Genomic DNA, 27,442 nt, shown 5'->3' on the forward strand with positions numbered 1-27,442 from the left:
AGCAAAAACCGTGGTAAGGCTGCATTCACATCTCGTTTTTGCAATACGGGTCCCATATCCCATTTCTGTACAAAAAAACTTATGTCTCCAAACCGGACGGTTTGAAAACGGATGTTCGTTTGCGTACATTTTAATAAGTTTTCCTTGAGAAAAAAAACGGATACGGTTTTATGTTTGTCAACATTTTAAATAAAGTTCTTTTTTTTATTGAATTTCCCCCAAAAACTAAAAAAAATTTAAATTAAAAACCGTATTGTGCAAACCGTATGTACCCGTACGCACATACGGTTCTATACGGTTCACATAGACAACCATTTTTTAAAAACCGTATCACGGTTGGATACGGTTTTTCAACCTGACTTCAAACCGTAGTAGACTACGGTTTGGTGTGCGGAAAAAAACAGCATACAACCGTAAATGAAACAAAACGTACGCAACCGGATGCTACAGTTGTCAATGTAATGTCTATGCATACGGTTTGGAATACGGTTCAATACGTTTTTTTTTTTTTTGCTGAAACCGGGTACGGCGACCGTATTGCAAAAACTAGATGTGAACGCAGCCTTGGGCTGCGTTCACATCTCGTTTTTGCAATAAAGTTCCCGTATCAGTTTTTTTTTTTTTAAAAAAACGTATGTCTCAAAAGCGGATCGAACCGTATATAACTGTGTACAACCGAATAGACCTCTGTACGGTTTTAAACCGTATATGGTTTGAAAACGGATGTCTGGTTGCATATAGTTTAATACGTTTTTGGAGAGAAAAAAACGGATACGGTTTTATGTTTGTCCTTAATTAAATAAAGTTCTTCTTGTTCTATTTGTGGGAAGAACTTTTGGCGTGCACTGCGCATGTGCAAACTCCAAAACCGTATTGTGCAAACCGGATGGAACTGTACGCACATACGCTTCAGTACGGTTCCCATAGACCACCATTTTTTTTTTTTAAACGTATACGGGTTGAATCCGGTTTTTCACCCAGACATAAAACCGTAGTAGACTACGGTTTTGTGTACGGGGAAAAAGACGGATAAAACCGTAACGGTTTGCAATACGGTTCCATACGTTTTTTTCACTAAAACCGGATACGGGAACCGTATTGCAAAAACGAGATGTGAATGAAGCCTAAACTGTATCAAAACGTGTGTACAAATTTTTATCTGTATACGGTTTGAAAAATGATGTCCGGTTGCATCCGTTTTTTAAGAAAAAAAAAAGTATACGTTTTTAACTTTTCACGAATAAAGTTTCACTTGTTTGATTGAAATTCCAAGAAGAAAAAAAACTGTGCTAAGTCAAAAACTGTATGGTGAAAACGGGATGGAACCGTACGCACATACAGTTCTGTACGGTTCCTATTGACTCCCATGTAAAAAAAACAAAAAAAAAAAACATATACGGTTTAATACGGTTTTTCACCCGGACCAAAAACCGTGGTAGGCCACGGATTTATGTCCGGAATAAAATAAAAAAAACGCATGGTTTGAAAAACGGAGACAACCGTATACATTATGGTGCATACAGTTTGATTGGGAAGTCTATGGGCACGGTTTTCTGTACGGTTGCATACGCTTTTTTTTTATGAAACCGTATGCCGAAACCGTATAGCAAAAACGTGGTGTTAACCCTCCCATACTTTGTAATGACATCACTCGTTTTACCATAAAATGTAGGACGCAGCCAAAAAAATATTGGGAAATTGTAAAGAAATTCGTAGATTTGGGGGGGGGGATTTCGTTTTGGGCACATTCACATGGTTATTGGTGCAGAAACTGCGCCAATCTCTGCACCAAAAACCATCACTGCCTTAGACTTTAATGGGAGATAAGGAGCCATGCAGAAAAGAAGTGACATGTCACATTGAAGTCAATGGTAGCTTCATGGCTAAGCTACCCACCCGCAGCACAGCACAACCTTTTGGCGAAGAGGATTTGTGGCTGGCACTATGGGGAGGAGTATATGTGACTGGCACTATGGGGAGGAGTATATGTGACTGGCACTCTGGGGAGGAGTATATGTGGCTGGCACTATGGGGAGGAGTATATGTGACCGGCACTATGGGGAGGAGTATATGTGACCGGCACTATGGGGAGGAGTATATGTGACCGGCACTATGGGGAGGAGTATATGTGACCGACACTATGGGGAGGAGTATATGTGACCGGCACTATGGGGAGGAGTATATGTGACTGGCACTATGGGGAGGAGTATATGTGACCGGCACTATGGGGAGGAGTATATGTGACCGGCACTATGGGGAGGAGTATATGTGACTGGCACTATGGGGAGGAGTATATGTGACCGGCACTATGGGGAGGAGTATATGTGACCGGCACTATGGGGAGGAGTATATGTGACTGGCACTATGGGGAGTAGTATATGTGACAGGCACTATGGGGAGGAATATATGTGACCGGCACTATGGGGAGGAGTATATGTGACCGGCACTATGGGGAGGAGTATATGTGACCGGCACTATGGGGAGGAATATATGTGACCGGCACTATGGGGAGGAGTATATGTGACTGGCACTATGGGGAGGAGTATATGTGACAGGCACTATGGGGAGGAGTATATGTGACTGGCACTATGGGGAGGAGTATATGTGACTGACACTATGGGGAGGAGTATATGTGACTGGCACTATGGGGAGGAGTATATGTGACTGGCACTATGGGGAGGAGTATATGTGACTGACACTATGGGGAGGAGTATATGTGACTGGCACTATGGGGAGGAGTATATGTGACTGGCACTATGGGGAGGAGTATATGTGACTGACACTATGGGGAGGAGTATATGTGGCTGACACTATGGGGAGGAGTATATGTGGCTGACACTCTGGGAAGGAGTATATGTGACTGACACTATGGGGAGGAGTATATGTGACTGACACTATGGGGAGGAGTATAAGTGGCTGACACTCTGGGAAGGAGTATATGTGGCTGGCACTTTGGGGAGGAGTATATGTGACTGGCACTATGGGGAGGAGTATATGTGACTGACACTATGGGGAGGAGTATATGTGACTGACACTATGGGGAGGAGTATATGTGACTGACACTATGGGGAGGAGTATATGTGACTGGCACTATGGGGAGGAGTATATGTGACTGACACTATGGGGAGGAGTATATGTGGCTGACACTCTGGGAAGGAGTATATATGACTGACACTATGGGGAGGAGTATATGTGGCTGGCACTTTGGGGAGGAGTATATGTGACTGGCACTATGGGGAGGAGTATATGTGACTGACACTATGGGGAGGAGTATATGTGACTGACACTATGGGGAGGAGTATATGTGGCTGGCACTATGGGGAGGAGTATATGTGACTGGCACTATGGGGAGGAGTATATGTGACTGACACTATGGGGAGGAGTATATGTGAGTGACACTATGGGGAGGAGTATATATGACTGACACTATGGGGAGGAGTATATGTGGCTGACACTATGGGGAGGAGTATATGTGGCTGAAACTCTGGGGAGGAGTATATGTGACTGGCACTATGGGGAGGAGTATATGTGACTGGCACTATGGGGAGGAGTATATGTGACTGGCACTATGGGGAGGAGTATATATGACTGGCACTATGGGGAGGAGTATATGTGGCTGGCACTATGGGGAGAAGTATATGTGACTGACACTATGGGGAGGAGTATATGTGACTGGCACTCTGCGGAGGAGTATATGTGACTGACACTATGGGGAGGAATATATGTGACCGGCACTATGGGGAGGAGTATATGTGGCTGACACTATGGGGAGGAGTATATGTGACTGGCACTATGGGGAGGAGTATATGTGACTGACACTATGTGGAGGAGTATATGTGACTGACACTATGGGGAGGAGTATATGTGACTGACACTATGGGCAGGAGTATATGTGACTGGCACTATGGGGAGGAGTATATGTGACTGACACTATGGGGAGGAGTATATGTGACTGGCACTCTGCGGAGGAGTATATGTGACTGACACTATGGGGAGGAATATATGTGACCGGCACTATGGGGAGGAGTATATGTGGCTGACACTATGGGGAGGAGTATATGTGACTGGCACTATGGGGAGGAGTATATGTGACTGACACTATGTGGAGGAGTATATGTGACTGACACTATGGGGAGGAGTATATGTGACTGACACTATGGGCAGGAGTATATGTGACTGGCACTATGGGGAGGAGTATATGTGACTGACACTATGGGGAGGAGTATATGTGACTGACACTATGGGGAGGAGTATATGTGACTGGCACTATGGGGAGGAGTATATGTGACTGACACTATGGGGAGGAGTATAAGTGACTGACACTATGGGGAGGAGTATAAGTGACTGACACTATGGGGAGGAGTATATGTGACTGACATTTTGGGGAGGAGTATATGTGACCGGCACTATGGGGAGGAGTATATGTGGCTGACACTATGGGGAGGAGTATATGTGGCTGACACTATGGGGAGGAGTATATGTGACTGACATTTTGGGGAGGAGTATATGTGACCGGCACTATGGGGAGGAGTATATGTGGCTGACACTATGGGGAGGAGTATATGTGGCTGGCACTCTGCGGAGGAGTATATGTGGCTGACACTATGGGGAGGAATATATGTGACCGACACTATGGGGAGGAGTATATGTGACTGGCACTATGGGGAGGAGTATATGTGACTGGCACTATGGGGAGGAGTATAAGTGACCGGCACTATGGGGAGGAGTATATGTGGCTGACACTATGGGGAGGAGTATATGTGACCGACACTATGGGGAGGAATATATGTGACCGGCACTATGGGGAGGAGTATATGTGGCTGACACTATGGGGAGGAGTATATGTGACTGGCACTATGGGGAGGAGTATATGTGACTGACACTATGGGGAGGAGTATATGTGACTGACACTATGTGGAGGAGTATATGTGACTGACACTATGGGGAGGAGTATATGTGACTGACACTATGGGGAGGAGTATATGTGACTGGCACTATGGGGAGGAGTATATGTGGCTGACACTATGGGGAGGAGTATATGTGGCTGACACTATGGGGAGGAGTATATGTGGCTGACACTCTGGGGAGGAGTATATGTGACTGGCACTATGGGGAGGAGTATATGTGACTGGCACTATGGGGAGGAGTATATATGACTGGCACTATGGGGAGGAGTATATGTGGCTGGCACTATGGGGAGAAGTATATGTGACTGACACTATGGGGAGGAGTATATGTGACTGGCACTCTGCGGAGGAGTATATGTGACTGACACTATGGGGAGGAATATATGTGACCGGCACTATGGGGAGGAGTATATGTGACTGGCACTATGGGGAGGAGTATATGTGACTGACACTATGGGGAGGAGTATAAGTGACTGACACTATGGGCAGGAGTATATGTGACTGACACTATGGGGAGGAGTATATGTGACTGGCACTATGGAGAGGAGTATATGTGACTGGCACTATGGGGAGGAGTATATGTGACTGGCACTATGGGGAGGAGTATATGTGACTGGCACTATGGAGAGGAGTACTTGTGGCTGGCACTTTGGGGAGGAGTATAAGGCAGATGAGAGGGGCCAAATTCGATGAGTATTTTTGGCTGACACTTGGGGGAGGAGTATTTGCAGCTGGTACTCTGGGGGGTATTCATGGCTGGTACTCTTAGGAGGAAAATAGCTGACTTGCTCTCTGGGGAGAAGTTTTTGTGGCTTGCACCCTGAGTAGGAGTATATGTGGCTGGTACTTATGGGCGGAGTATATGTGGCTGGTACTTATGGGCGGAGTATATGTGGCTGGTATTCGGGGGGGGGGGGATATTCATGGCTGGTACTCTGTGGAGGAGAATATTTAAGTTGCACCCTGGGAAGGAGTATACGGCATATAACATTGTTATAGTCTACAGTCTATAGAGCCCCCCCGGGGCAGACGACACTATGGGGAGGAATATATGTGACCGGCACTATGGGGAGGAGTATATGTGGCTGACACTATGGGGAGGAGTATATGTGACTGGCACTATGGGGAGGAGTATATGTGACTGACACTATGTGGAGGAGTATATGTGACTGACACTATGGGGAGGAGTATATGTGACTGACACTATGGGCAGGAGTATATGTGACTGGCACTATGGGGAGGAGTATATGTGACTGACACTATGGGGAGGAGTATATGTGACTGGCACTCTGCGGAGGAGTATATGTGACTGACACTATGGGGAGGAATATATGTGACCGGCACTATGGGGAGGAGTATATGTGGCTGACACTATGGGGAGGAGTATATGTGACTGGCACTATGGGGAGGAGTATATGTGACTGACACTATGTGGAGGAGTATATGTGACTGACACTATGGGGAGGAGTATATGTGACTGACACTATGGGCAGGAGTATATGTGACTGGCACTATGGGGAGGAGTATATGTGACTGACACTATGGGGAGGAGTATAAGTGACTGACACTATGGGGAGGAGTATAAGTGACTGACACTATGGGGAGGAGTATATGTGACTGACATTTTGGGGAGGAGTATATGTGACCGGCACTATGGGGAGGAGTATATGTGGCTGACACTATGGGGAGGAGTATATGTGGCTGACACTATGGGGAGGAGTATATGTGACTGACATTTTGGGGAGGAGTATATGTGACCGGCACTATGGGGAGGAGTATATGTGGCTGACACTATGGGGAGGAGTATATGTGGCTGGCACTATGGGGAGAAGTATATGTGACTGACACTATGGGGAGGAGTATATGTGACTGGTACTCTGCGGAGGAGTATATGTGGCTGACACTATGGGGAGAAATATATGTGACCGGCACTATGGGGAGGAGTATATGTGACTGGCACTATGGGGAGGAGTATATGTGACTGACACTATGGGGAGGAGTATAAGTGACCGGCACTATGGGGAGGAGTATATGTGGCTGACACTATGGGGAGGAGTATATGTGACCGACACTATGGGGAGGAATATATGTGACCGGCACTATGGGGAGGAGTATATGTGGCTGACACTATGGGGAGGAGTATATGTGACTGGCACTATGGGGAGGAGTATATGTGACTGACACTATGGGGAGGAGTATATGTGACTGACACTATGTGGAGGAGTATATGTGACTGACACTATGGGGAGGAGTATATGTGACTGACACTATGGGGAGGAGTATATGTGACTGGCACTATGGGGAGGAGTATATGTGGCTGACACTATGGGGAGGAGTATATGTGGCTGACACTATGGGGAGGAGTATATGTGGCTGACACTCTGGGGAGGAGTATATGTGACTGACACTATGGGGAGGAGTATATGTGACTGACACTATGGAGAGGAGTATATGTGACCGGCACTATGGGGAGGAGTATATGTGGCTGACACTATGGGGAGGAGTATATGTGGCTGACACTATGGGGAGGAGTATATGTGGCTGACACTCTGGGGAGGAGTATATGTGACTGGCACTATGGGGAGGAGTATATGTGACTGGCACTATGGGGAGGAGTATATGTGACCGGCACTATGGGGAGAAGTATATGTGACTGACACTATGGGGAGGAGTATATGTGACTGGCACTATGGGGAGGAGTATATGTGACTGGCACTCTGCGGAGGAGTATATGTGACTGACACTATGGGGAGGAATATATGTGACCGGCACTATGGGGAGGAGTATATGTGACTGGCACTATGGGGAGGAGTATATGTGACTGGCACTATGGGGAGGAGTATATGTGGCTGGCACTATGGGGAGGAGTATATGTGACTGACACTATGGGGAGGAGTATAAGTGACTGACACTATGGGGAGGAGTATATGTGACTGGCACTATGGGGAGGAGTATATGTGACTGGCACTATGGGGAGGAGTATATGTGACTGGCACTATGGGGAGGAGTATATGTGACTGACACTATGGAGAGGAGTATATGTGACTGGCACTATGGAGAGGAGTACTTGTGGCTGGCACTTTGGGGAGGAGTATAAGGCAGATGAGAGGGGCCAAATTCGATGAGTATTTGTGGCTGACACTTGGGGGAGGAGTATTTGTAGCTGGTACTCTGGGGGGTATTCATGGCTGGTACTCTTAGGAGGAAAATAGGTGACTTGCTCTCTGGGGAGAAGTTTTTGTGGCTTGCACCCTGAGTAGGAGTATATGTGGCTGGTACTTATGGGCGGAGTATATGTGGCTGGTACTTATGGGCGGAGTATATGTGGCTGGTATTCGGGGGGGGGGGATATTCATGGCTGGTACTCTGTGGAGGAGAATATTTAAGTTGCACCCTGGGAAGGAGTATACGGCATATAACATTGTTATAGTCTACAGTCTATAGAGCCCCCCCCCCCGGGGCAGACGACGGTGTGTGACAGGATGAGGTGACCACTGCTTTCTGTCTCTGGTAAATACATTGTGTGCAGCAGATGGGGCGGACGGTTCTCTATCTATGAGTGCTGACAAACATCACATGACGGGGAGCACAGTGAGGTCATCCCCATCCAGATGGGAGCCGGGGCTCCTGCGGTCACAATCCTGGTGGTGAAGGCGCCATGTGACTCTTATATTTTATGATCAGTTTGTCTATACATGGAGACAATGCAGCCCTGGTAGGTTGGGTGAGCACTTGCATTAACCCTTTAAGGACATAGCGTTTTTCCGTTTTTGCGCTTTCGTTTTTTCCTCCTAACCTTTTAAAAATCATAACCCTTTAAATTTTCCACCTATAATTCCATATTATGGCTTATTTTTTGTACCACCAATTCTACTTTGCAGTGACATCAGTCATTTTACCCAAAGATCCACGTAAAAGCGGGAAAAAAAATCATTGTGCGACAAAATTGAAGAAAAATGCCATTTTGTAACTTTTGGGGGCTTCCGTTTCTACGTAGTACATTTCTCGGTAAAAATGACACCTTATCATTATTCTGTAGGTCCATACGATTAAAATGATACCCTACTTATATAGGTTTGATTTTGTCGTACTTCTGGAAAAAATCATAACTACATGCAGGAAAATGTATACGTTTAAAAATGTCATCTTCTGACCCCTATAACTTATATACTTTTCTGCATACAGGGCGGTATGAGGGTCATTTTTTGCACCGTGATCTGAAGTTTTTATTGGTACCATTTTTGTTTTGAACACTTTTTATACATTTTTTTACAGTAAAAAAAGTGACTAAAAATACGCTATTTTGCATTGACCGTGCGGTTTAATTAATGATATATTTTAATAGTTTGGACATTTACGAATACCACATATGTTTATATTTATTTTTATTTACAAATTTTTTTTTTTTTTTTTTTTTTTGCACACACTGATTTCCTACACTGATCACTGCCATGTATTAGCCTGGCATTGATCAGTGTTATCGCCGCTCGACTGCTCATGCCTGGATCTTAGGGACGGAGCAGTCATTCGGCAATCGGACAGCGAGGAGGCAGGTAGGGATCCTCCTGCTGTCCTGCAAGCTGTTCGGGACGCCGCGGTGATCCCGAACAGCACCACTGAGCTAACCAGCAATGTTTACTTTCACTTTAGACGCGGCAATCAACTTTCATCGCCGCGTCTGAAGGGTTAATACCGGGCATCACCGTGATCGGTGATGTCCGGTATTGGCCGCGGGTCCCGGCCGTTGATGGCCGTCGGGATTGACGCAATATGACGCGGGGTCAGCGCGTAACCCTGCATTATATCACGGGAGCCCACGTAGGACGTATGCATATGCCCTGTAGCGGGAAGGGGTTAAAGGGATACTCCACTGGAAAACTTTATTTATTTTTTTCTTAATTAACTGGTGCCAGAAAGTTAAACAGATTTGTAAATTACTTCTATTTAAAAATCTTAATCCTTCCAGTACTTATCAGCTGCTATATTTTCCACAGGAAGTTCCTTTCTTTTTGAATTTTCTTTCTGTCTGACCACAGTGCGCTCTGCTGACACCTCTGTCCATTTTAGGAACTGTCTAAAGCAGGAGATGTTTGCTATGGGGATTTGCTCCTACTCTGGACAGTTCCTAAAATGGACAGACGTGTCAGCAGAGAGCACTGTGGTCAGAAAGGAAATTCAAAAAGAAAAGAACTTCCTGTGGATCATAACAGCAGCTGATAAGTAATGGAAGGATGGGATTGGGGATGGTTCACATGACACAGATTCGTGAATATGGCTGTGGGTGTAGGTCAAATCCTGTGTTATGTTTTGTGAACATTAACTATGAGAATAAGGAGAGTAATGACTGAATAATCCATAGCCTGATCTCATATGTCGAGTTGGAGTGATTACCACAAGTGGACCGCCGAAATGCGGAGTAGTGGTTTTATTATGTCCAAGGTGTACAATGTTATTTGTATACAGCGATTCCATTTATTATACAGTGGTCCGTCAAGTTACAATATTAATTGGTTCCAGGACGACCATTGTATGTTGAAACCATTGTATGTTGAGACCAGAACTCTATGGAAACCCGGTAATTGGTTCTAAAGGCAACAAAATGTCATCCAAAAATAGGAAAAAGTGAGAATTAAAGAAAAATAAGAAGATAACTAATACAGATAAAGCAAATCCTTACATATAAAAGTAAGAAAGAGCTGCTGGGAGCTGTAATCACGGTCTATGTCAGTGTTTCCCAAGCATGGAGCCTCCAGCTGTTGCGAAACTACAACTCCCAGCATGCCCGGACAGCCAAAGGCAACAGCTGGGGGCACCCTGCTTGGGAAACACTGGTCTATGTAGAGGACAGGAGCTTCTTCGGGGTCCTGAACGGTACATGCAATGTCCTAAAAAAGTAACATGGAGTCGCCCTCACCTGGTGTCCAGAGGAGTAGCTAACCCTGGTACAGGTAAAGTGTACAGAACATGTAATACCTCCCTGTACTGTAGGGGGCGCTACCAGACATCAGTCAGTGCATACACTTCAGTAATACAGGTAAAGAGTACAGAACATGTAATACCTCCCTGTACTGTAGGGGGCGCTACCAGACACCAGTCAGTGCATATGCTTCAGTAATACAGGTAAAGAGTACAGAACATGTAATACCTCCCTGTACTGTAGGGGGCGCTACCAGACACCAGTCAGTGCATACACTTCAGTAATACAGGTAAAGAGTACAGAACATGTAATACCTCCCTGTACTGTAGGGGGCACTACCAGACACCATCAGTGCATACACTTCAGTAATACAGGTAAAGAGTACAGAACATGTAATACCTCCCTGTACTGTAGGGGGCGCTACCAGACACCAGTCAGTGCATATGCTTCAGTAATACAGGTAAAGAGTACAGAACATGTAATACCTCCCTGTACTGTAGGGGGCGCTACCAGACACCAGTCAGTGCATATGCTTCAGTAATACAGGTAAAGAGTACAGAACATGTAATACCTCCCTGTACTGTAGGGGGCGCTACCAGACACCAGTCAGTGCATGCACTTGAATAATACAGGGGTTTTACCAGTGAATGCCCATTTTGATTGGTCGGTTCTTCCAGCCATTGACACATTTCACAGCTCTGGACTGTCTGTAGCATTGTATGGTGAGTCTGGTTTCAACTTACAATGGTCCAGAAAAGACCATTGTATGTTGAAACTATTGTATGTTGAGGCCATTGTAAGTTGAGGGATCACTGTATTCACTATTTGGTCTCCATGTTAAGTTTATGTGGGTGTATTTTTATAATTTATTTCTTGTAAAAACTATGTTTTAAGCACCTATTCCCCTGGGAAACTCTATTTCCTCATTAAGTACTGGAAGGATTAAGACTTTTAATAGAAGTAATTACAAATCTGTTTAACTTTCTGGCACCAGTTAATAAAAAAAAAAAAAAAAAAAAAAAAAATTTCCAGCGGAGTACCCCTTTTAACCTCTTAAGGACTCAGGACGTACCTGTACGCCCTGAGCCCGCTCCCGGTGTGAAAAACGGGGTCACAACCTCCGCCTGCGTCCTAGCTGATCGGAACATCGCAGTTTTATCGCGATGTCCCTTTCAGCCCGACTGAGCTGCCGGGAAGCGTTTACTTTCGTTTTTTAGACGCGGCGGTCAACTTTAATTGCATCTGAAGGGTTAACAGCACCCGGCACAACGATCGGTGCCGCACGCTGTTAGCTCAGTCGGGCTGAACGGGACATTGCGATAAAATCGCGATGTTCCGATCAGCTAGGACGTGAGCGGAGGTCTCCTTACCTGTCTCCGCCGCGTCCGATCTGGGTTTGATTGCTCCCAGCCTGAGCTACAGGTTTGAGCAATCGAGCCCCTATCTCGCTGATCCATGCAAAGCTATGGCTTTACAGGGATCAGTGTAAGAGATCAGTGTGTGCAGTGTTATAGGTCCCTATGGGATAACAATGATCAGTATAAGAGATCAGTGTGTGCAGTGTGATAGGTCCCTATGGGATAACAATGATCAGTATAAGAGATCAGTGTGTGCAGTGTGATAGGTCCCTATGGGATAACAATGATCAGTATAAGAGATCAGTGTGTGCAGTGTGATAGGTCCCTATGGGATAACAATGATCAGTATAAGAGATCAGTGTGTGCAGTGTGATAGGTCCCTATGGGATAACAATGATCAGTATAAGAGATCAGTGTGTGCAGTGTGATAGGTCCCTATGGGATAACAATGATCAGTATAAGAGATCAGTGTGTGCAGTGTGATAGGTCCGTATGGGAGCTCTAACACTGCAAAAAAAAAAGGAAAAAAAAAAAGTTAACAAAGATCATTTAACCCCTTCCCTAATAAAAGTTTGAATCACCCCCCTTTTCCCATAAAAAAAAAAAACTGTGTAAATAAAAATAAAAATAAACATATGTGGTATCACCGCGTGCGGAAATGTCCGAACTATAAAAATATATCGCTAATTATATCATTAATACCGGCCTGTACGCGGAAAAATAAAAAGGTTACAGGGGTCAAAAGATGACAATTTTAAACGTATACATTTTCGTGCATGTAATTATGATTTTTTTCAGAAGTGCGACAAAATCCAACCTATATAAGTAGGGTATCATTTTAACCATATGGACCTACAGAATAATGATAAGGTGTCATTTTTACCGAAATATGCACTGCGTAGAAATGGAAGTCTCACAATTTATTTTTATTTTTTCCGTTTCGCTGTGGATTTTTTGGTAAAATGACTGATGTCACTGCAAAGTAGAATTGGTGGCGCAAAAAATAAGCCATCATACGGAATTTTAGGTGCAAAATTGAAAGGGTTATGATTTTTAGAAGGTGATGAGGAAAAAAATGAAAATGCAAAAACGGAAAAAGGGGTTAAGCCCTTTCCACCTAAATCTTACAGGACAGAAACTACAATACCTGCAATAAAATCACCATAATAATCCTCAGCCCTAGATGACTCCAGCAAATCTGGGGATTTCAAGCTGTTGCGTGAATACAACTCCCAGCATCCCTGACAGGGTACAATGGTCCCTCAAGTTACAATATTAATTGGTTCTGGGACGACCATTGTATGTTGAAACCATTGTATGTTGAGACCAGAACTCTATGGAAACCTGATAATTGGTTCTGAAGCCCCAAAATGTTATCCAAAAATAGGAAAAAAGTGAGGAGTAAAGAAAAATGTAGGGGAAGTCCCATAGACCTGCATGAGACTTCATACAAAAAAAAAAACAACGTTTGCAAATGGGAGTGGGTGAGGGTTGATTTAACCCCTTAAGGACCAAGGACGTACCGGTACGTCCTTGGTCCTGCTCTTCTGATATAACGCGGGGTTACACGGCGGGCCCAGCGTCATAGTGAAGCCGGGACCCGCCTCTAATAGCGCGCAGCGCCGATCGCGGCGCTGCGCGCTATTAACCCTTTAGCCGCGCGCTCAAAGCTGAGCCGCGCGGCTAAAAGTGAAAGTGAAAGTTCCCGGCTAGCTCAGTCGGGCTGTTCGGGATAGCCGCGGCTAATCGCGGCATCCCGAACAGCTGACAGGACAGCGGGAGGGCCCCTTCCTGCCTCCTCGCTGTCCGATCGCCTAATGACTGCTCAGTGCCTGAGATCCAGGCATGAGCAGTCATCCGGCAGAATCGTTGATCACTGGTTTCTTATGAGAAACCAGTGATCAGCATAGAAGATCAGTGTGTGCAGTGTTATAGGTCCCTATGGGATAACAATGATCAGTGTGTCCAGTGTTATAGGTCCCTATGGGACCTATAACACTGCAAAAAAAAAGTGAAAAAAAAAAGTGAATAAAGATCATTTAACTCCTCCCCTATTAAAAGTTTGAATCACCCCCCTTTTCCAATAAAAAAAAAAAACACAGTGTAAATAAAAATAAACATATGTGGTATCACGGCGTGCGGAAATGTCCGAATTAAAAAAATTCCAAAGTCCAAAATAGTGCATTTTTGGTCACTTTTTATATCATTTAAAAATGAATAAAAAGTGATCAATAAGTCCTATCAATGCAAAAATGGTACCGTTAAAAACTTCAGATCACGGCGCAAAAAAATGAGCCCTCATACCGCCCCATACACGGAAAAATAAAAAAGTTATAGGGGTCAGAAGATGACAATTTTAAACGTATTAATTTTCCTGCATGTAGTTATGATTTTTTCCAGAAGTCCGACAAAATCAAACCTATATAAGTAGGGGATAATTTTAATCGTATGGACCTACAGAATAAATATCAGGTGTTATTTTTACCGAAAAATGTACTACGTAGAAACGGAAGCCCCCAAAAGTTACAAAACAGCGTTTTTTTTCCAATTTTGTCGCACAATGATTTTTTTTCCCGCTTCACCATAGATTTTTGGGCAAAATGACTGACGTCATTACAAAGTAGAATTGGTGGCGCAAAAAATAAGCCATCATATGGATTTTTAGGTGTAAATTTGAAAGAGTTATGATTTTTTAAAGGCCAGGAGCAAAAAACGAAAATGCAAAAACGGAAAAACCTCCGGTCCTTAAGGGGTTAAAGGGGTTATCCAGGAAAAAACTTTTTTATATATATATATATATATATATATATATATATATATATATATATATATATATCAACTGGCTCCAGAAAGTTAAACAGATTTGTAAATTAGAAGAAGTAAACAAGAAACAACAGTGGCACCGATACCTTAGGCCTCCTAAGACCACGAGATGGAGACGGCGTCCCGCTAGACTGGAAATCCACCCTGGCAGCGGAGGTGCTAGGACAATAAAGACCGTAGTCACTAAATTGTAGTAAATAAAGAAAAAAGGTGTCCTGCACTCACCGCTTCTATCCAGGTAATCCTGCTCCCATCTCGGGTCACGACTCGAACACGGAGGACATGGGTTGTGGAGCGCTCAGAGGCGATTGCCGGCGGTTTCACGCATAGGAATGCGCTTCATCCGGCCTCCATTCCTATGCGTGAAACCGCCGGCAATCGCCTCTGAGCGCTCCACAACCCATGTCCTCCGTGTTCGAGTCGTGACCCGAGATGGGAGCAGGATTACCTGGATAGAAGCGGTGAGTGCAGGACACCTTTTTTCTTTATTTACTACAGATTTGTAAATTACTTCTATTAAAAAATCTTAATCCTTTCAGTACTTATGAGCTTCTGAAGTTAAGGTTGTTCTTTTCTGTCTAAGTCCTCTCTGATGACACGTGTCTCGGGAAACGCCCAGTTTAGAAGAGGTTTGCTATGGGGATTTGCTTCTAAACTGGGCGTTTCCCGAGACATGTGTCATCAGAGAGCACTTAGACAGAAAAGAACAACCTAAACTTCAGAAGCTCATAAGTACTGAAAGGATTAAGATTTTTTAATAGAAGTAATTTACAAATCTGTTTAACTTTCTGGAGCCAGTTGATATATATAAAAAAAAGTTTTTTCCTAGATAACCCCTTTAACTCTACTATATATATATTTTTTTTAGTGTAACAAGTTTTATGAGAACATGTCTAGCCAAGTTATGCTGGAAAATACTGTACACATATACATATATTATTCACTCAAAATTACTCCTCTTATGATTAGGAGTCCAGTGGGAGGTCCTAATCAATGATTGACAGCTATCTGTATGAAATGAAAGTGATCATGTGCAAAAGAAAAAAAACATAATAACAAAAGTAGACAAACTGAATCAAAACATTAATTGAGTACAGTACTCACTCCAGGCAGATCCAAACATGTTACTGCCTGGAGTGAGTACTGTACTCATCATCATTATTGTTTCCATTCAGGCCGTTTACTTTTGTTATTATGTTTTCTTGCACATGAGAACTTTCATCACATTCTGTACTGTTTCTATACTTGTATGTTTACTTTTAGTCTTCTGCTGATTTAAGAGTAAATGTGATGATATGAGGCATGTGCTCCCCTGCAGAACATTTCCTGAGGCATAGCACTGAAATACTTTATTTTCTATTATCCCTATGTATCTCATATCTATCTCTCATATCTATCTATTCTATCTCATATCTATCTATCTATCTATCTATCTATCTCATATCTATCTATCTCATGTGTATCTATCTCATATCTATCTATTCTATCTCATATCTATCTATCTATCTATCTATTCTATCTCATATCTATCTATCTATCTCATATCCATCTATCTCATATCTATCTAATATCTATCTATCTCATATCTATCTATCTCATATCTATCTCATATCTATCTATCTATCTCATATCTATCTATCTATCTCATATCTATCTATCTATCTATCTATCTCATATCTATCTATCTATCTATCTCATATCTATCTATCTATCTCATATCTATCTATCTCATATCTATCTATCTATCTCTCATATCTAGGAAGGATGCCGCAGCACACGGAAGATTCAAAAGTGTAAACAGTGGTTTATTCCATGATAATACAAATTAGCCTAATTCGCTAATTTGTATTATCATGGAATAAACCACTGTTTACACTTTTGAATCTTCTGTGTGCTGCGGCATCCTTCCTAGATGTCTGAATTGCCTTGACCGGGGCTCCACTCGCTGCTTGCACCGCTATCACATCATTGTGGGACGTGCTGCTCTAATTTTCCTGTGCTGTATCTATCTCTCATATCTATCTATTCTATCTCATATCTATCTATCTCCTATCTATCTCATATCTATCTATCTATCTCATATCTATCTATCTTTCTCATATCTATTTATCTCATATCTATCTATCTCATATCTATCTATCTCATATCTATCTATCTCATATCTATCTATCTATCTCATATCTATCTCATATCTATCTATCTATCTATCTATCCCATTTCTATCTCATATCTATCTATCTCATATCTATCGATCTATCTCATATCTATATATCTCATATCTATCTATCTCATATCTATCTATCTCATATCTATCTCATATCTATCTATCTCATATCTATCTATCTCATATCTATCTATCTATCTCATACCTATCTAACATATTACAGATAGATAGATAGATAGATAGATATGAGATAGATAGATATGAGATAGATAGATATGAGATAGGAGATATAGATAGATAGATATGAGATAGATAAGAGATAGATAAATAGATAGATAGATATGAGATAGATAGATATGAGATAGATAGATATGAGATAGATAGATAGATATGAGATAATATATATATGAGATAGATAGATATGAGATAGATAGATATGAGATAGATATGAGATAGATAGATATATGAGATAGATATGAGATAGATAGATATATGAGATAGATATGAGATAGATAGATATATGAGATAGATATGAGATAGATAGATACGAGATAGATAGATATGAGATAGATAGATATATGAGATAGATATGAGATAGATAGATAGATATGAGATAGATAGATAGATATGAGACAGGTAGATATGAGATAGATAGATAGATATGAGATAGATAGATAGATAGATATGAGATAATATATATATGAGATAGATAGATATGAGATAGATAGATATGAGATAGATAGATATATGAGATAGATATGAGATAGATAGATATGAGATAGATATGAGATAGATAGATATATGAGATAGATATGAGATAGATAGATATATGATAGATAGATATATGAGATAGATATGAGATAGATAGATATATGAGATAGATAGATATGAGATAGATAGATATGAGATAGATATGAGATAGATAGATATATGAGATAGATAGATATGAGATAGATAGATAGATATGAGACAGGTAGATATGAGATAGATAGATAAATATGAGATAATATATATATGAGATAGATAGATATGAGATAGATAGATATGAGATAGATATGAGATAGATAGATAGATATGAGATAGATAGATATATGAGATAGATATGAGATAGATAGATATATGAGATAGATAGATAGATAGATATGAGATAGATATATATGAGATAGATAGATATGAGATATAGATATGAGATAGATAGATAGATATATATGAGATAGATACGAGATAGGAGATATAGATAGATATGTATTTATTATTAATCTCTCATAGCACAGACCTATTATCGGCAGATGAAGAGTTAAATTACACGTCTTAGCAGCTGTCCCTGTTCGCGTAAGTGTACAGCGAACGCCATTGTCTTGAAGATCACTTAGCTCTAAGCACTATGCCAGCGGCTACAGCAATATGGCGCCTGTAAGCGGCACCGCAGATAGAAATGACTATTTGCACTCTTGTGAAAGCCGCAGTTTCTACTTCACCCAATGACCACAGCCATTACTTCCCTGCCCTTGCAGTAATGAGCGCTCTGATTGGTAGTTGCGGCTGTTGTCGCTGTTGATGATGTCACGTGGGCGCCCTGGTTTGAAAAAAATAAAAACCCGAGGAGGAGTAGGCCGCGGTGTGGAGAAGGTGACCATATGGTGGGTGATTCTCAGGGTTGGGGGTGTAACTCGCTGTAGGACTACAAACCCCAGCGTGCCCCAGAACTGCTCTGGGGAACTACAAGTCTCAGCATGTTTTCAGACTTGTTCCCAGCCTCAGGTGTGGAACTACAAGTCCCAGCAATGTTGGTGTGATCCCCAAGTCCCATTTCCAAGTAGCCATCTATTTCTGAATGTAACTGGAAAATGGGCCTTCTGGGTTTTGTAGTTCGCCAGTGGTTGATGTGGGAATAACGTCAGTACATGCTGCGGCCACTAGGGGGAGCTCACGCCATACATATTTGTACACATTGAACTCAATGAAAGCAATAGAGTTACATAGCAGCTAAGCCTCCCCCTAGTGGCAGCTCTGGGAATTTGTACTAGACATTGTACTGGTGTTTTTACACGTTTTTGTCCATTTTATTTTAAAACAAAGTATAAGTTGTCACTCCTTCTGGGCTATTGAAAAGCTGCGGTACATATGTGTGAAAAAAAAATTATGTTTACATTCACGCTGTGATTCAATGTCATTTTTTTTTTTTAGTTTTTAACTCTTTTTATCCTACCCTTTTAATAGCCATAACTCTTTCCTTTTTCCACCTTCAGACCCATATGAGGCCTTTTTTTTTTTTTTTTTTTTATGCCGGACCAATTGTACTAATAAGTTGTACCAATTTATTATAGCATCACTCGTTTTATCATTTTATTTATTTGTTTCTACGCAGTGCGCTTTTCGGTACAAATGACAGGTTCTCTTTATTCTGTAGGTCCATACGATTACAGAGATAACCAATTCGTATAGTTCATATAGGTTTTGTTTTATTTTACCAGTTTTAAAGGGGTACTCTAGGGCTCCAGCGTTCTGAACATTTTGTTCGGAGCCCGTGATGGTGACATGCCCCCTCGTGACATCATGCCGCGCCCCCCCTCCATTCATGTCTATGGGAGGGGGCGTGTCTTCCGACACGCCCCCTCCCATAGACATGAATGGAGGGGGCGTGACGTGATGTCATGACCACTGACGCAGGAACCCGTCGTTTGTTTAGAAAGCCGGGTGCTGCAGTAAATTGCAGGGGGGGGGGCTCCATCAGGGACCCCTAAGATCAGATATCTAACAGCGGAGTACCCCTTTAAAGGAAAACTGTCACTAAACTCCCCCCACACTAACGAGAGGTACTGGCTGGTAGTGCGGGGGGACGCTGATCAATATGCTGCCTACCGTGCCCGGTTCCGTCCCGCCGTTCGGCCACTATCTTCATTATTCTTGATATGCAAATGATCTTCTAACTGGCACGGGCGGGGTTACAAGGCTCCATCTGGCACTGTGACGTCAGCGCCGCCGGCTTATGAATATTCATGCCCTCCCTCCGCCCCCTCTCCTCCCCGTTCTGTACAGGACTCCACTGCGCATGTGCCGTTTCCGGGTGGGGTGGGAAGAGGGAGGGAGGGCATGAATATTCATAAGCCGGCGGCGCTGACATCACAGTGCCAGATGGAGCCTTGTAACCCTGCCCGTGCCAGTTAGAAGATCATTTGCTTATCAAGAATAGTGAAGATAACTGGTGAACGGTGGGGGGAGTTTTGTTGACAGTTTTCTTTTTAAAAAAATTAACTTTTTGTAAAGAAATTAATAAATATAACAGTGTCCTTCTGCCCGCTATAACTTTTTTGTTTTTCCGTATACGGGGCTGTGTGAGTTTAATGAGTGTAGGTTCCTCTCTGGTCTGGAAAGATTTACAGTCCCAGGCCAATAGCAGTATAGGAGGGTTACATCTGGCCTCCAGCCCATGGCAACCAATCAGATTGCTTCTTTCATTTTTCACAGGTCTCTTTAACCACTTAAGGACCCAGAGCATACCGGTACGTGTGGCCCCACGTCATAGTGGGTCTGGCTCGGCCTTTAATAATTAGAGGCCGGGACCCGTGGCTAATAGCGAGCGGCACTGATCGCGGTGCCGCGCGCTATTAACCCATTAGACGCGGCATTCAAAGTTGAACGCCCCGTCTAAAGTGAAAATAAACTAATGCCGGTTAGCTCAGGGAGCTGATCGGGATCGCCACGATGAAATTGCGGCATCCCGTACAGCTGTAGGACACAAGGAGGATCCCTACCTTTTTCCTGGTGTCCGATCGCCGAATGACTGCTCAGTACCTGAGATCCAGGCATGAGCAGTCAAGTGGCCGAATCATCGATCAATGGTTTCCTATGAGAAACCATTGATCAATGTAAAAGATCAGCGTGTGCAGTGTTATAGGTCCCTATGGGACCTATAACACTGCAAAAAAAAAGTGAAAAAAAAAATAAGTTAATAAAGATCATTTAACCCCTTCCCTAATAAAAGTTTGAATCACCCCCCTTTTCCCATTTAAAAAAAAAAGTGTAAATAAAAATAAACATATGTGGTATCGCTGCGTGTGGAAATGTCCAAATTATAAAAATATATTGTTAATTAAACCGCACGGTCAATGGCGTATGCGCAAATAAATTCCAAATTTCAAAATAGTGCATTTTTGGTCACTTTTTATATAATGAAAAAATGAATAAAAAGCGATCAAAAAGTCTGATCAATACAAAAATGGTACCGATAAAATCTTCAGATCACGTGCAAAAAATGAGCCCTCATACCGGCCCGTACATGCAAAAATAAAAAAGTAATAGGGGTCAGAAGATGACAATTTTAAATGTATTCATTTTCCTGCATGTAGTTTGATTTTTTCCAGAAGTCCGACAAAATCAAACCTATATAAGTAGGGGATCACTTTAATCGTATGGACCTACAGAATAAAAAGGTGTCATTTTTACCGAAAAATGTACTGTGTAGAAACAGAAGCCCCAAAAAGTTACAAAATTATGTTTTTTCTTCAATTTTGTCGCACAATGATTTTTTTCCCGTTTTGTCGTAGATTTTTGGGCACAATGACTGATGTCATTACAAAGTAGAATTGGTGGCGCAAAAAAAAAGCCATCATATGGATTTTTAGGTGCAAAATTGAAAGAGTTATGATTTTTTAAAGGCAAGGAGCAAAAAACGAAAATGCAAAAACGGAAAAAACCCCGGTCCTTAACCTCCTGAGCGGTTATCCGGAGCTTGACTCGGGGTTAATTTTCCCTGCCAGGATCGGTATCCCCGAGTCACGCTCGGGGTAGAATTGCAGAGTTCCCGGCCAGGCTGCATGATATATCGCAAAAGCAATGCGATATAGGGATGCAGCCCCCGGGAAAACATGCGATTATCTGCTCTGGTCGGCTCCCGTTGCGGGGGCCGGCCAGAGCAGGTAAAGAAAAATACTAAAAGTCAGTGTTTCCCTACCAGGGGGCCTCCAGCTGTTGCAAAACTACAACTCTCAGCATGCTGGGAGTAGTAGTTTCACAACAGCTGGAGGCCCCCTGGTAGAAAAACACTGAGCTCACCTAATCCCGGTCCCTGAAGATGTCGTTCCCCTCCGTGCGGTCCGGTCCCTGCTCTCTTCACTATTCATCTTCTAGGACCTTTCCCTTTTCAGCCAATCACAGGCCGCAGTGGTGTAAAGCCTGTGATTGGCTGAAGGGGAAAGGACTTGTTCTGCAGCAAATACACTAGGTTTGAAATCTGCCGGCAAACCCACTGTATACTGCTGCAGGACAAGACAAGGTGACAGAGGGGGGGGGGAAGAATGTGACAAAGGGGGGGGGGGATGTGACAAAGGGGGGGGAATGTGACAGGGGGGGATGTGACAAGGGGGGAATGTGACAAGGGGTGGGGGAGAATGTGACAAGGGAGATGTGAAATGGGCGGAGGGAGATGTGAAATTCAGTTAAAAAAAATTGTACCGCTTTTGGTACAAATTTCCAGACAGAATCATACCGCCAGGGAGGTTAAGGGGTTAAAAATGAAAGAAGCGATTTGATTGGTTTCCATGGGCACAGTTTTTGATCAATCTCCCCTTTGTCCCTGTGTGTGCACATACACTTTGAGTTTGCCATGGCTGTCTGTCCTGCTTTTAGCCCTGTTATATATTCTGATATTCTTGTATTATGTGGGTTTAGTCTGTCAGGTTTGTGTCTTGTTTAGTATTCTCTGCTTCTGTGAGTCTTGTATCTTGACCCCTGTTCAGATCTGTTTTAGTTTAGTGCGTTTTTGTGTCCCTCCATGATTTGGAGTTTGGCTTTGTAGTTTTATCCGGTTCCTCCATTTCCCGAGCTTCGCTTTGTCCCTGACATAGGAGTCAGTTTTCTTTGTATCTAGTTTTCAATTAGTTCTGTGTATCCTGTTCTTGGTCTGTGTTCAGATTAGTTGGCCTTTTTTAGCGTTTGTGTCTGTTCTTGTCATTCATTCTAGTATTTGCATATCCTTGAGTTATATAGAGTCTGTCTTCAATCTAACCTTGTTCATCCCCTGTATCCCTGGATAAATCTCGCTGTATATAATTCCTACATTGTCTTGTTCATATTTTCATATCTGCCGTTTTTGTTTTGGCTGTTGTCTCTATATTCCTGATTCTGTGTTTCCCTGATGTCTGTATTCTGGTTTATTGACTGCGTCCCCGACCTGTACATTATCCGTTTATTATGTTGACCATGACGCCCCTGCACTTTAGGGCAAGGATTGGTGCCCAGTTGTGAGTCACCATTAGGGCTGTTGAGCTCACTCTTCACTGCCCTATGTGACATCATGACAGGGAGGGCTCATTTTTTGGCTAAGTAATCTGTGTTTTTTTATTGGTGGTTATTTTATTTTTTGGGGGAAATTTTTTGATCAAATTTTAAATTTGTTTTTTCTCGTGCCTTAAGTGACCAAAAATCATCAATTCTGGAGTTTGGTATTTTTTTCCATTTACACCATTCACTGTGCGGTTTCACTAATGTTATATTTTAATACTTCAGACCTTTCCTTACACATCCCAATCAGCCCCTTATACAGCTGGCAATGCAATTTTGACCCTTTAGATGTTGCAAACAACTTTGATCACAGCATCTGATGGGTGATTGTGCGAAGTCCGGCATTAACGGTATAGTCTGGTGAGATGGATCCAGATCTCTGTGGAGAAACATGGCCTGGTCAGATGGATCCAGATCTCTGTGGAGAAACATGGCCTGGTCAGATGGATCCAGATCATTGTGGAGAAACATGGCCTGGTCAGATGGGTCCAGATCTCTATAGAGAAACATGGCCTGGTCAGATGGATCCAGATCATTGTGGAGAAACATGGCCTGGTCAGATGGATCCAGATCTCTATACAGGAACATGGTCTGGTCAGATGGGTCCAGATCTCTATAGAGAAACATGGCCTGGTCAGATGGATTCAGATCTCTATAGAGAAACATGGTCTGGTCAGATGGGTCCAGATCTCTATAGAGAAACATGGCCTGGTCAGATGGATCCAGATCTCTATAGAGAAACATGTCCTGGTCAGATGGATCCAGATCTCTATAGAGAAACATGGCCTGGTCAGATGGATCCAGATCTCTATAGAGAAACATGTCCTGGTCAGATGGATCCAGATCTCTGTGGAGAAACATGGCCGGGTCAGATGGATCCAGATCTCTATAGAGAAACATGGCCTGGTCAGATGGATCTGGATCTCTATGGAGAAACATGGCCTGGTCAGATGGATCCAGATCTCTGTAGAGAAACATGGCATGGTCAGATGGATCCAGATCTCTGTGGAGAAACATGACCTGGTCAGATGGATCCGGATCTCTATAGAGAAACATGGCCTGGTCAGATGGATCCAGATCTCTATAGAGAAACATGGCCTGGTCAGATGGATCTGGATCTCTATGGAGAAACATGGCCTGGTCAGATTGATCCAGATCTCTATAGAGAAACATGGCCTGGTCAGATGGATACAGATCTCTGTGGCACCTCCCTGATGAAGGGGTCAAGATTTGGCACAAGCAGCATGAATCGATGGACCCTTCCTGTGAACGGTTTTAGACTGTTTTATTGGCACACCATGGGTCCTCTGACCTGTGGATGGTCTTTTGGACAGTAGGGCTTATCTGGCATTGTGTCCGACCTAGTTTACCTGTTTTCCCTATAGCAGAAGACGACCATGAACAATCCACAAGGGTTATATAGTCATGGCTCTAATAAAGTCTAATGTGTTCCTAGATGGGGGGGGGGGGGGGCTCTAATCAAGTCCAATGTGCTACTAGATGGGGGGGGGGGGCGCTCTAATAAAATCTAATGTGCTACTAGATGGGGGGGGGGGGCTCTAATAAAGTCCAATGTGCTACTAGATGGGGGGCTCTAATAAAGTACAATGTGCTACTAGATGGGGGGGCTCTAATCAAGTCCAATGTGCTACTAGATGGGGGGGGCTCTAATAAAGTCCAATGTGCTACTAGATGGGGGGGCGGCTCTAATAAAGTCCAATGTGCTACTAGATGGGGGGCTCTAATAAAGTCCAATGTGCTACTAGATGGGGGGGGGTTCTAATTAAGTCCAATGTGCTACTAGATGGGGGGGCTCTAATAAATTCTAATGTGATACTAGATGGGGGGGGGGGGGGCTCTAATAAAGTCCAATGTGCTACTAGATGGGGGGGGGGGTTCTAATTAAGTCCAGTGTGCTACTAGATGGGGGGGGGGCTCTAATAAAGTCCAATGTGCTACTAGATGGGGGGCTCTAATAAAGTCTAATGTGCTACTAGATGGGGGGGGGGGGTTCTAATAAAGTCCAATGTGCTACTAGATGGAGGGGGGGGGGCTCCAATAAAGTCCAATGTGCTACTAGATGGGGGGGGGGCTCTAATAAAGTCTAATGTGCTACTAGATGGGGGGGCTCTAATAAAGTCCAATGTGCTACTAGATGGGGGGCTCTAATAAAATACAATGTGCTACTAGATGGGGGGGCTCTAATAAAGTCTAATGTGCTACTAGATTGGGGGGGCTCTAATAAAGTCTAATGTGCTACTAGATGGAGGGGCTCTAATAAAGTCTAATGTCCTACTAGATTGGGGGGGGCTCTAATAAAGTCCAATGTGCTACTAGATGGGGGGGCTCTAATAAAATACAATGTGCTACTAGATGGGGGGGGGGCTCTAATAAAGTCCAATGTGCTACTAGATGGGGGGGGGCTCTAATAAAGTCTAATGTCCTACTAGATTGGGGGGGGGCTCTAATAAAGTCCAATGTGCTACTAGATGGGGGGGCTCTAATAAAATACAATGTGCTACTAGATGGGGGGGGGCTCTAATAAAGTCCAATGTACTACTAGATGGGGGGGCTCTAATAAAGTCCAATGTGCTACTAGATGGGGGGCTCTAATAAAGTCCAATGTGCTACTAGATGGGGGGGGTTCTAATTAAGTCCAATGTGCTACTAGATGGGGGGGCTCTAATTAAGTCCAATGTGCTACTAGATGGGGGGGCTCTAATAAAATACAATGTGCTACTAGATGGGGGGGGGCTCTAATAAAGTCCAATGTGCTACTAGATGGGGGGCTCTAATAAAGTCCAATGTGCTACTAGATGGGGGGGGCTCTAATAAAGTCCAATGTGCTACTAGATGGGGGGCTCTAATAAAGTCCAATGTGCTACTAGATGGGGGGGGGGGGTTCTAATTAAGTCCAATGTGCTACTAGATGGGGGGGGGGCTCTAATAAAGTCCAATGTGCTACTAGATGGGGGGGGGGCTCTAATAAAGTCCAATGTGCTACTAGATGGGGGGGGGGCTCTAATTAAGTCCAGTCTGCTACTAGATGGGGGGGGCTCTAATTAAGTCCAGTCTGCTACTAGATGGGGGGGGGGCTCTAATAAAGTCCAATGTGCTACTAGATGGGGGGGGGGGCTCTAATAAAGTCTAATGTGCTACTAGATGGGGGGCTCCAATGAAGTCTAATGTGATACTAGATGGGGGGGGCTCTAATAAAGTCCAATGTGCTGCTAGATGGGGGGGTTCTAATTAAGTCCAGTGTGCTACTAGATGGGGGGGGGGGGGGGCTCTAATAAAGTCCAATGTGCTACTAGATGGGGGGCTCTAATAAAGTCTTATGTGCTACTAGATGGGGGGGGGGGTTCTAATAAAGTCCAATGTGCTACTAGATGGAGGGGGGGGCTCTAATAAAGTCCAATGTGCTACTAGATGGGGGGGGGGGGCTCTAATAAAGTCTAATGTGCTACTAGATGGGGGGGGGGCTCTAATAAAGTTCAATGTGCTACTAGATGGGGGGCTCTAATAAAATACAATGTGCTACTAGATGGGGGGGCTCTAATAAAATACAATGTGCTACTAGATGGGGGGGCTCTAATAAAGTCTAACGTGCTACTAGATTGGGGGGGGCTCTAATAAAGTCTAATGTGCTACTAGATTGGGGGGGGCTCTAATAAAGTCTAATGTGCTACTAGATGGAGGGGGCTCTAATAAAGTCCAATGTGCTACTAGATGGGGGGGGGCTCTAATAAAGTCCAATGTGCTACTAGATGGGGGGGGCTCTAATAAAATACAATGTGCTACTAGATGGGGGGGGCTCTAATAAAGTCCAATGTGCTACTAGATGGGGGGCTCTAATAAAGTCTAATGTGCTACTAGATGGGGGGGGGGAGTTCTAATAAAGTCTAATGTGCTACTAGATGGGGGGGGGGCTCTAATAAAGTCCAATGTGCTACTAGATGGGGGGGGCTCTAATAAAGTCCAATGTGCTACT

General features: G+C 43.4%; 2 protein-coding genes across 2 annotated transcripts in view; one reads left to right on the forward strand and one right to left on the reverse strand.

Moving 5' to 3' along the window:
- The window catches only part of PRCP (prolylcarboxypeptidase), a 75,119-nt gene extending 56,420 nt beyond the window's left edge, over positions 1-18,699 (reverse strand). Inside the window, exon 1 of the mRNA XM_056561294.1 lies at positions 18,446-18,699. The gene's annotated coding sequence lies outside the window, so the exon portion shown is untranslated. The remainder of the gene's footprint in view (positions 1-18,445) is intronic.
- DDIAS (DNA damage induced apoptosis suppressor) overlaps positions 18,595-27,442 on the forward strand; it is a gene marked incomplete in the record, with an annotated part of 23,002 nt that continues 14,154 nt past the window's right edge. The window contains 1 exon segment of the mRNA XM_056561290.1: positions 18,595-18,608.

Source organism: Hyla sarda, chromosome 2, assembly GCF_029499605.1.
Source record: "Hyla sarda isolate aHylSar1 chromosome 2, aHylSar1.hap1, whole genome shotgun sequence".
In the NCBI taxonomy this organism is placed as follows: Eukaryota; Metazoa; Chordata; class Amphibia; order Anura; family Hylidae; genus Hyla; species Hyla sarda.